The sequence below is a fragment of the Zophobas morio genome, unplaced genomic scaffold (assembly GCF_036711695.1).
Source record: "Zophobas morio isolate AGI-343-1 ecotype UQ-CSIRO unplaced genomic scaffold, CSIRO_AGI_Zmor_V1 ptg000030l, whole genome shotgun sequence".
NCBI lineage: Eukaryota > Metazoa > Arthropoda > Insecta > Coleoptera > Tenebrionidae > Zophobas > Zophobas morio.
In genome coordinates, this window is record NW_026972135.1 from 13,731,457 (window position 1) to 13,744,107 (window position 12,651).

General features: G+C 31.0%; 1 long non-coding RNA gene across 1 annotated transcript; it reads left to right on the forward strand.

The window, feature by feature from the left end:
- Positions 1-7,840: 7,840 nt before the first annotated feature.
- Positions 7,841-8,433, forward strand: LOC135139007 (uncharacterized). Its single transcript, XR_010282100.1, has 3 exons — positions 7,841-8,119; positions 8,170-8,308; positions 8,363-8,433. It is a non-coding gene; the product is annotated as an uncharacterized LOC135139007 (long non-coding RNA).
- Positions 8,434-12,651: the final 4,218 nt, after the last annotated feature.

Genomic DNA, 12,651 nt, shown 5'->3' on the forward strand with positions numbered 1-12,651 from the left:
GAGGGGTGGACATGAACAACGAAACAATAACTTTTGCTTAAGCGAAGGCAGAAGAATATATAGGATGTGTGGAGAAGCGCAAGAGACTTTAGAATACATGCTACAAGACTAGGGCGAAATGAAAGAAAAAACGAAAGTATAACAGAAATATCGAATGAAGATGGAAGAGAAGCAGGGTGGATGAAAGGAGTGGAAAAGAACGGAGTAAGGCTGGAGCAAAGGGGATGCGATAAAGGAAGAAAATTGTAAAATCCTTGATTGTTGACCATTATTATTGCTATACCACACAAAAATAGTATAAATAAAAATAAATAATTGGCTGAGTGTTGAACGATCTAACCTAAAATTATTTTCATCTTTTGTATACTTCGGCCTCACAGAATCGTAAAAAACACCTTTCAAACTTACAACCCAAGCTAAAATTAACTTAATAGCAGTTATTTTAATAACAGATAAGAGAAATAAACCTAAAAGAAAAAGTCATAATTATGCTATTAACTTTGAAGTAACTATCAAAAAAATCTAAAGAGTGTGATGCCAAAAGTTACTTTAAATCAAATAATAGCTTCCATCCATAGAAACTTTTGGCCTCATAATTACATGATGAATAAGTTTCGGACTCATGTGCTTGCATATCTTAAAGTACTAGGTACATGAATAAATCTAAAATCGGAAACCCAAATTTGGTCAAATCGAGGCTGTAAAATTCATGTCAGGCAATATTCGGTGCTATATATTCAAACACACCCCCAAGTGTAGAGATTCAAATTTTTTCCATAATACGAAACATTTTCTATGAGGTTAAGACAAAATTACGACTGTGAATGGTAGAAGTGTCTGTAGACGCATTCATCAAAATTGTTTTATTAAAAGTTAAAGTGGTAATTTAAATTTTTTTAGTACTTGCTACTTAAACAAATATAAAATACGAGAGTTCGAAAGTTGCTATAAATGAGCTAATTATTTTGATATGTTTGTTTCCATATTAGCGTACGTATAACGTTGGGTTAGGTAGTTCTGCAATGAAACAATTATTTATTTTTATTTATATTATTTTGGTGGTACCAGTTTATGGGTTCATCCCCTTCCTCAGCCACCTCGTCAAAAAACTTATAACACTTTAAAAAAGTCAATATTTGGTTGGATTTTAAGACTTATTAGTGTTAATATTATCAGGAATTTGATCTCCCGTCTTTTGAGTCTAAAATACTTGATTGTTGACCATTATTCTTGCTATACCACACGAAAATAGTATAAATAAAAATAAATAATTGGCTGAGTGTTGAACGACCTAACCTAAAATTATTTTCATCTTTTGTATACTTCGGCCTCACAGAATCGTAAAAAACACCTTTCAAACTTACAACCCAAGCTAAAATTAACTTAATAGCAGTTATTTTAATAACAGATAAGAGAAATAAACCTAAAAGAAAAAGTCATAATTATGTTATTAACTTTGAAGTAACTATCAAAAAAATCTAAAGAGTGTGATGCCAAAAGTTACTTTAAATCAAATAATAGCTTTCATCCATAGAAACTTTTGGCCTCATAATTACATGATGAATAAGTTTCGGACTCATGTGCTTGCATATCTTAAAGTACTAGGTACATGAATAAATCTAAAATCGGAAACCCAAAATTTGGTCAAATCGAGGCAGTAAAATTCATGTGAGGGAATATTCGGTGCTATATATTCAGGCACACCCCCAAGTGTAAAGATTCAGATTTTTTCCATAAAACGAAACATTTTCTATGAGGTTAAGACAAATATTGGTGGATTGAGAAATAAATCTAAGAAATAAATTCATAATGATGTTGTTAAGTGTAAAATACCTATGAAAAAAGATCTAAAGAATATGATGCCAAAAGTTACTTTAAGTCAAATAATAGTTTTCATCCATAGCAACATTTAGCCTCATAATTGCATGTTAGGAAACTTTCGGACTCGTGCGCTTCGTATATGTGAAAATACGTAATTAACTCATCATTCCGGGCACAATTTTGTTTTTGGAACGAAGTACCAGATTAATAAATTTAAAATTGGAAACCCGAAATTTCAACACAAGCCAGTGAAATTCATGTACGAGTAGTGTATTCTTTCACGACTTGGATTCTTAAAATTTAAGGCACAATCTCAACATTTAAATTGTAATTGATAGACTCCGGCTTTATCTAGTTAAGTAATTTTATTTTTGTTGTTCAGTAACTGATTTCTGGTTGAATTAATTTTTCTAAATGAAATATTAACATTTTTATTCACTCTATTTAGTATGTTTTTAATTTTGTAAGATATTGTTCCAATAAAATCCAGAGAATAATATTTACCTATGTCTTCCTTATTACAGCGAGCAACATTGTTTTTTTTTTAATTTTGTATGATATTTTGTCAATTAGATTGTTGATTAATTTTACTTTAAAGTCATTATTTATTGCAATTTGTTTTATGGACTGAAGTTCTTTATTATAGTTTTCATGGTTTAGATTAGAATTGAACAATATTTCAATTAAAGATGCAAAAGTTGATATTTTATGAATCCATAGGTGGTTGGAAGAATTGCAAATGATGTTGTCTGTATATGTTTTATTGGCCCAATATCTTACAAAATTAAAAAATAATAAAGTCAAATAATAGTTTTTATCCATAGCAACATTTGGGTTCATAATTACCACTCCATTAAAATATTAAACTGGTTTTTCAAATTTCACTTGTTTCTTGGATAAAATAATATAAAATACGAGAGGCCAAAAATTGCTACAAATGTAATTAATGATTGTAAAAGAGTATAAGTAATTATTTTCATCTTTAGTACACTTTTGTCACACAAATTCATACACAACAACTTTCAGGTTCACAACTCAAGCTAAAGTTAAATTAATTGTCGTTGTTTTAAGAATATCAAATTGTGATTCAAATACCGGAAGAAAGAAAAACAAATCTAAGAAACAATTTCATGGTGATACTATTAACTGTAAAGTACCCATGAAAAAAATCTAAAGAATGCGATGTCAAAAGTTACTTTATATCAAATAATATATTTCATACATAGTAACATTTGACCTTATAATTACATGTTTCGGAATAATGAGCTTCATATCTATCATTTCAAGTACAATTTTTGTTTTTGGAAATGAAATTCCAAGTGATTAGAAGATAAAACAGAAACTCAAAAATGTATGGAAACGATGCATGACGTTCCAAGATATTAATTCCTAAAATTTAAAGCACACCCTCAAGCAAATATCCAGATTGGCTCCATAAGTAGAAAAATAATTTAAGAGATTAACAAAAACTTGTACTGCTAATTGTAGAAGTGCCTGTACACACAACCATAAAAGTAAATTTATTACTCCAACTTAAACTGGTATTTTAAAATTGACATGTACGCCTTTCTTGGAGAAATACAAAAAGAGAGGTTAAAAGCTGCTATAAAATAGTAATGTTTCTTTTTTCGAAATCGCGCAGTAATCTTTGAGTATATATATTAATATATATACTCAAAGGCAGTAATGTGCTTTTCCTATGTTCAAAAATTGGCATAGAAATTAAATGCGGTGTTGTCATATTAGTCTTATCTACCTCCACAATTAGATTTTACAAGGTTATAAATTGTTTTTCGGTTTAGCAGTAATTCTATACTCTTTGTTAACCCTTTTTATTAGTTATTAGAAACACATCCGGTTTATTATTTTTATAAATATAATTTATTAACTATATTTGCGCGTAATCTCGCAACGTCGCAACCTTGCATGGCAACAGCGGATTTCGTGAAGTGCAGCGACATTCTATGGCAGCGAACAATGTGTATTATCCACATGGAGGAAGGAATATAATGGAGGGAGTGCGCCGTATCTCGGCAATGTAAATTCTTGGCACCAGTGCAAGCACCTTTTATTACTCTTTTCAATTAGCGCGCCCTTCACCGCGCATGCTTACTTTAATAATTTCATCAGCCAGCACTGACCAGTGTCGTACGATTCTGTTTTTGTCATTTTCGCTTTTAACCTCGTGTTTAGTGTGAACGTTTTGTTTTGAATTTGCGATAAGCGTTTCATGTTTATTTAAAAACTTAAAATGGTTAGTTGCAAATTGTGTAAAGTTACGAGTGGCTCCAGGTCAACAATTGGTAGAGAAAAAATAACGTTTCACAGGTGTGTCGTATTTTTTCGTTTAATATTTGCTTAAGAGGGACTAATGAATATTTTTGAATTGCTTTTAGGTGTCCCCAGAAACCTGAATTAAAGAAACTGTGGACAGACTTCCTTTATCTTCACCTAGGAAATTCTGTGTCTGTGAACAACTTTTTCCTGTGTTCATTTCATTTTGAAGAAAAGTGTTTTGATAGAACATCAGCCCAGAAAGTAGCTTTAAGACCACATTCAGTACCAACTATTTCTTATACTTATGAAGAAAGGGTATTAAATAAACTCACATGCTGCATGATATAACAATTAATACATATATTTATTTTAGATTACCAATGTAGTGACCTTTAGAGGCAATGAAACGCATCACACAGAAGTTTGTGACGCACCTTCGGTAGAGCCTCAACAGAATATAGAAGATGAATTGTCTAATAAAGTTTTTGAAATTACAAAGAAACTTGAAAATTTAACAACAAAAACATGTGCAAACGTTTTACTGAAACAACAAATTAACAACCTGAAGACATTAGTGTCACAACAACAATGCACTATTAAAACGTTAAAACGCAGAACCTCAAAACAGCAACGCAAAATTTGTAATCTGAAAGATGTTGTTTCAAGTTTAAGGAAGAAAATCAACTATTATGAAAACAACAGTGTGGATGTTAATAAATTTCAGGAAAATACAGAACTGTTGAGCAGAATGTGGGCTAAAATTAACAACAAACCATTGCCAAATCAATATGGGCCAGAAATAAGAAAATTTGCTGTTACAACACATTTCTACTCCCCAAAGGCTTTTTCTTTTATAAGAAAACAATTCATGGACTGTCTTCCACACCCAAAAACTTTGTCTGTATGGTATTCTTCAGTGAATGGTGCACCAGGTTTCACAAGTGAGGCATTCGATGTGTTAAAAGCAAAGGCTGAAGAACGTAAAATTGTGTTCTTTAGTGTTCGATGAAGTTGCTATTAAACGCTGCATTGAATATGATGGGCAACAATATTATGGATATGCTGATATGGGTAGTATAATCGAAGTAAATGAGAATGAAGAGGCCAAAGAAGCTTTAGTTTTCATGCTGGTTGCTATAAATGGCTCTTGGAAAATCCCCGTGGGTTATTTTTTAAGCCATTCTTTAAATAGTGAGCAAAAATTAGGTTTACTAAAACAGTGTTTATTTTTAGTAAAAAGTGTAGGAATTGAAATTAGCAATATTACATTTGATGGTTGTGCGACAAATTTGTCAATGGCATCTGCATTAGGTTGCTCATTTAGCCCTTCTAATTTGAAAACAAACTTTGGTGAAGAGAATATACTTCTTTTACTTGATCCTTCACACATGATGAAATTAATACGTAACACATTTGGTGACAAAAGAAGAATAGTCGATGGAGAGAATAATGTTATTGATTTTAAATACTTAGAACTTCTAAATGAACTGCAAGAAAATGAAGGGCTGCACCTTGCAAACAAACTACGTAGAAGACATATAAATTTTTTTAAACAAAAAATGAAAGTTGCTCTAGCTACACAGTTATTAAGCAGGTCTGTCTCTGAAGCTTTGACGTTTTGTCGAGATATTTTACAGCTTGATCAGTTTAAGAACTGTGGAGCAACGGCTACCTTCATTTTAAATATTAATGACGCTTTTGACATATTGAATTCGCGCAGAATAAAGGAATTTGGTTACAAGCAAGCATTAAATAAGTATAATATTAATCAGGTAAAAACGTTTGTGAATTGCTTTACTTCGTATATATCCAAATTGAGATTTTTTAACAAAGATTTAATTATTCACTCGCCCCGTAAAACAGGTTTTATAGGTTTTGTAGCTGGTTTACATGCAGTATTAAATATTTATGAACAATATGTAGTGGGTGATGGAGGAACGTCAATTTTACAGTATCTGCCCACCTATAAATGCAGTCAAGATCATTTGGAAAATTTTTTCTTCCAAATTAGAAATTTAGGGGGCTGCAATAATAACCCTACTACTCGTCAGTTTAAATCTGCATATAAAAAATTATTAATACACGCAGAAATAAATCACAGTGGTTTTGGAAACTGTGTACCCTTAGAGCAAGTAAATATTTTGACATGTTCGTCTCGAATTAAAAAACTCGAAAATATTATTAATTCTGATCAATTGATATTAACGAGTGACGTACAAGTTACTCAGGAAAGTGACGTTAATTTTGAACATAATTATTTCTTTACGCAGGAATCTTTAACAAATTTTTGTGAGGAAGTTGTCATTTACATTGCTGGATTTGTTGCTTTTAAATTAGCCAAATCTTTGAAATGTGAAATATGTATATCATGCCTTTTTGGTATAAAAGAGAACTTATTAGGAAGTTTTGTTGATTTCAAATCAAAGGGGGGATTGAGCTATCCTAGTGACGATGTGATTGCCATTTGCGTACAAAGTGAAAAAACTTACAGAACACATGAGCGAGTACATACCAAACTTAGTAAATGCAAAATTGTAATTGACATCATTGAAAATTTAAACTGTGAGAAATTGCTTCATAGAAATCACCCCCATACATCTTTTTTGTTGAAAGAAATAATTAATATTTATTTGAATTTGCGTATAAAATACAGTTGTAAAAGTAAGTCTTATTTAGTAGATTCTGATAGGCAAAGATATACTAAGTTGATTCATTTTAAAGGGCAATAAAGTTACAAAATGTGGTTTATTTAAAAAAAAAATGTAAACAACATGTTAAGTTTTATTATATGGAGAAAATCTAAAACATATTTGATTGCGTTGACGTTTTACTTTGTTTCTTCTTATATATATATTTTTTATTCTTATACTATTTTTCAGAAAAGTATCAAACCTTTAGTTGAAACGAACTCATCTTTGTAGTAATCCTGTATTCTTTTTATTTAAATTGTATGTATTTCCTTTAAGTGAATTTATCTTTATTTTGTAATATTGTATTCTTTTAATACCCTATAAAAACATATATGTTATTTATGTTATTATTATCTAGTACATATTTGTAAATTAATATTAATTATTATACAAATTATAAAGTACAGTTCTCTTACTGCCTTTTAATAAAATTATTTTAAGACCCACCGCTAACCCGAAAATGACTGGCATTGAGGCAACATTTCTATGATTACTGGTACTAAGACCAAGTAATGATATGCATTGATTGGATTAATAAAAAAAAAATCGAGCTTCTAGAATTACAACATATACAAATTCGTCTGTTATTCTTTAACCTCACCCTATCCCCAAAACCTTAGCGTAACTACCAGTCATTTATAATTTTATATAATGATTTTATTATTCTTGGCTAATGTTTTTTCTTTATAATATTATCTCCTTAAATGTTATTCCAAAGATCTCGCAACAATTATGCAGCAAAAATTAAAACTTTGATGTGAATTTGGGTTTTTTGTTGATTATAATTATACAAAATAAATTTCTATGAGTAAAATTCAAATTTTAGATATTCTAAAAAAAATATTTGCATTGAATATAATTTTGAGTAGTGGGACCCCTTATGAATACTATTAAGATACGCCACTGAAGCGGCAGCCATATTGAAGCACCTTTTATTGCTTTCACGCATTTTGGCGCGGGATCACTTATTTGAACTCTCACTCCCTCCATTATATTCCTTCCTCCATGATTATCCACCACGTATCCACATAACCTGTAATAAGTTATTTGTTCGGTGCAGAAACAACCATGGAAAACATTATATGGAGAATATCTCATTGCATACGAGTATTTCGCTGAAAAAGAAAATTCTGTGAAATCAACATTTTGGGCTACATAGTCGTTGTTAAAGTCAACTCTGTTAATATAAAACAGCATAGATATAATCTAAGTACACCAAGTTCTCAAGCAAAAAATATAGGTTATGTTTCCCAGAAATCAAATATAGTTACAAGAGAAAACTTACGAAAATTTTTAACAGAGGCCCGTGATTAATGTACCTAATGTCAAAGGTAATCTCAAAGAAGGTCAATCACATTGTCTACAAAACATAATGTTTTAGGTATATTTTTTATTCGAAGTTGTAGGAGTATGCGGAATGGAAGAATTTGAACAATTTTCTTGTATCTACATAACCTATAATAAGCTTTTATTATTATTACAGAACAGATTATTAGCTTACATGCCCATTTTAAATGAAAGTATGAAGCATACCTCTTATTTTTTGGCACTTTTAATAATATTTTTGCTTGCAGAAAGATCTGCAGCAATTGCAAAATAGAGATGGATAGCTATAATAACAAGAAGTTTACATGCATTCAACCGAACTTGCAAAAACTGGCAGATAAAATATCAAATTTATTATCCAAAAACTCGGCCACAGTTTATGAAAAGCGGTATGAAAAATTTTTTTTTCACTAGCAGCCAGGACGCATGCAAATGTCGACTCATTTAGTGGTAGCAAATTCAACTTTTGCTACCACGGGTTCAAAAAGAAAAACTGAGGTTATGTACGAAATGTTTGATGTGATTATTTCTTAAAAAATGAACAAATTTGTGCTACAAACATTACTTGAGTATACGCATGGTAGTTGGTAGACGGTAGAAGATAAAATGATTAACTCAGCGACAAGTATAAACGGTTTTCTTTGTGTTGAAGATTTAGATTAAGTTTGGTTAGAAATCAAAACAAAATCATGTTGCGTCAAAAAATTGAACGTTTATTTTTTCAATTTATTGTCTTATGGTTTCTACTAGTGAAAAAAATAGTATATTAACCACGATTGCAAAGCCACTTCTAGACCTCGCGCTTCAGAGCCCTCGACGCTGCGCGTCTCGGGTTCTAATTTGCGCTCGGTCTAGAATGCTTGGCTCTGCAACCTTGGCTAATAATATACTATTTTTGGCGCAGAAACAACCATGCAAAATATATGGAGAACACCTCATTGCATACGAGTATTTCGCTGAAAAAGCAAATTCTGTGAAATCTTTAACACTTTGGGCTGCATAGTTGTAGTTAAAGTCAACTCTGTTAATAAAAAACAGCGTAGATGTATCTAAGTACACCAAGTTTTCAAGCAAAAAATATAGGTTACGTTGCCAAGAAATCAAATATATTTACAAGAGAAGACTTAACAAAATTTTTAACAGAAGCCCGTGATTAAATGTACCTGATGTTAAAGGTGATCTCAAATAAGGTCAATCACATTGTCTATAAATCATTATGTTTTAGGTTTATTTTTTATTAGAAGTTGTAGGAGCATGTGGAATGGATAAATTGAAAAATAATGACGGCATTCAAAACAAAAACGATACGCTAATAATTAAAATTCCAACGTCTAAAACTGGCAAAGCACGAGAATTTACAAATATGTGTAAAAATATTTATCCAATTGAAATATAGTAAAAATACCTAATTTTAAGACCGCACCATACACCAGACAAATCATTATTTATACATTACATTTGGATAGTGAATGCAGCAGCTCCTGCATTGTACAAATATACCTGCAAACACACTGTAACAAATTATGCAGACACCTCTTTTGACTAAAAGATATGTATTTAACTTTATCCATACGTTGTCAACTTTGTTAATAATTGCAATCTTTAACTTCATAAGAAATATGAATAATCTACTTTGGTGTTTTATAGTAGTATTAAATGTTCATAGAATATAATTGCACTTACTACGAAGTAAGCTTTCCTAGTTTTAAGTTGTGTTTTCTTTTCTCTTTGATTATCTTAATTTCTTCAGCCTCTATGTGGCTGTTTTAATTCCAAAAAATTGTTTCTGAATAAACTCATTCATACCACTTTTTCTTTCTTTTACTCGAAAACAGTTTAAACTATAACTCCAAATATTTACCTGCTTTAAAATGTGTCAAGCATTCGCTTGTTGTAAATGATGCAACCATAAATACAAATTTGAACACTGATATGACAGGTTTGAGGCCTTTGAGTATATATATTAAATGGAGGAGGAGTGTTGTAGTCCCCACCACCGAAAATTGCAGGACAAGTGGCCGCCATATGCAAAGGTATTACAAGCGCGCTTTTTGAATAAAAGCAGGGATGCTAACAATCTGAAGTCATTTCATAATTGATATAAAATGATTGACAACAAAAACAAAAAAATGGTTGGGCAATTAAATTAAAAAAAAAAAACGCCGTTTGATAGCTAATATTTATTTTATTACACGAAGACACACACGTTTTAGACTAAAGTCATTAGTTAATGCAATTAACATACAATATTTGTGAAATAAACTTATCAAAATATTAGTCTTAATTTATTGATTTTTAAATAAAATGAGTTTATTAAATTTATGTCGTGACGTACACTTTTGTTGGATATTGGCTTTTTTAGCAATATAGCATAATCTAACTTTCAAATAAATTTCTATTATTTGTTTTACTAACTGGTAGATATGGTTTTCATTAAAAGTTTGATTTTCGACATGATTCTTTAAACATTCAAAAATATTGAAACCAATGGAACGATATGTGACAGCCGTTAGTTTACGGAGGACCTGATCAACATTTGGTGGTTTATTTTCAGTTATATGAAAGGCATGCCTACATATTTTTTCTGTTTGTAAACAAATTTTTATAACATCTGGGGAAGGATATACCAGCCCGCCACGACTTTTCACCTTTATCAAAGAATTTTCATTGACTGTAGTAGCTTCTAATGCACGAGAACACTGACTGCAATTGATGTTTCTCTTAAGTTTTTGAACTATGAAACCAGCAACATATTCAATAACATTTTCTGCATATAATGTCAACTGATTAAAATCTGGAAAATCTACGTCATCTTCGGTATTAATGACCTCTGGGAATAACTTGTATCGTTCAATGACGTCAGTAAAATTATGATCATAAATAATTGATGAGTAATTGTGATCATTCCTGCAGTCAGATGTACTTGGAACACTCAAGCTTTCGTAGTCCTTGGTTTTCTGGTCACTACTTACACTATTTAAAATTGAAGTGTTATCTAATGCTAAACAATTTGTTTTAGTATGTTTAAGCTCATGGTGTACCAATAGTCGTTTATAAGCTGAAACAAATTGCACACATGAGGGATTGTTGTTGTATCCACCACGAGACCTAATTGCAGAGAAAAATAGTTCCAAATGGTCTTGGCTCATCTTATAAGTCAATACGTATCTAGAAATCACAGTCATGATATAAAGTCGAACAGTTATACTATACCATTTTCAGATACCTCAAAGGTCCATCAGCATGAACGTATTTTTCAAATATTCCTATAAAACTTTTAATTAAAATCATAAAACCTAAAATGGAAGTTTTCCGTCGAGATGACAAAACGCTTTGTCCATTTTGTAATTTTAATTTTGAAATGTATAGAAAGGCATCATTTAGGAAAGGTTTCCAAACATGTTCGTTATTTATTCTGAGAGGCGCTTTGAAGTATTTTCCTAAAGCATTCCTCGAATTGAATATGTCAAACAGCCTACACAAAATAAAGGAAATTACATATTATTAAATTCGGTCTTTATATATTGATTACATTTACCTGTCAAATGTTTCTAAAAATTTACATGTCGCTTCTGAATTAGCGAACATAGGGAGTTTCAGATTTTTTCGGCAATGAGTGATACTTGCAGCAACACTTGCTGATATAGTTTGAACTGCAATGCTAACATTCATTGGATGTTGCTTCCAATTGATGTGTCGGGTTGATAATTTATTGCCTAAATGTAAGCCTTCCTTCTCTTGCAAATCGTTTAACTTTATGATAAAGTTAACATTGATTTCCTAGAAATTACAAAGTTAGTACAGAGTCAATAGCACAATATTACATATTACATTTCCATCCCCATCAAAAAGCACTTTTTCCGCAAACAGCATGTTTCGTAATAATTTCAACATGTGGCAATTATCTAAGAGAAAATATATTTGAACATTGTCTATTGTAAGTAATGAATTGAACTTTTCTATGTCTGTTGTTAGACCAAATTCTTTCGCCATTGCTATATTTGTAGAAGGACCATCACAAGTAATAGATACAACTTTAACACCAGTACTTAAAACATTCTGCACTACCAACGTTGTAACATTTACTTTTTCCATGGCACTTAAAGTTGTAATAAAAAAATACGCAATTGGTATTTTCCAACTGCCGTTTAGGGCGACGGCCATATATACTAACACATTACTTGCTAAAGGCAAAGATTCGTCGTCCAATTCAGTACCCATATCAATATAACCCCTCATTTTTTCTCCATCAAAGTCCAAAGACTTTATAAAACTTCCACAGCACGAAAACCAGACGAATATCGAAACGAATTCTACAACTAAAGTCAATTACTAGGTTAATTCCTAAATAAATGTATTTACTCACTTTGACTGAAAATTAAGCTGTCGCTAAACACGATTCAAAATACCAAACACCAAAAAAACAGCACATAAACAGCTAAAATGTTTACAAAATCACGAACAGCTGTTTACTGTCAATAGTAGGTTCCTGCGCAGATCGGATGAGTTTACCTTCCAATATGGCGGCATTCTATCT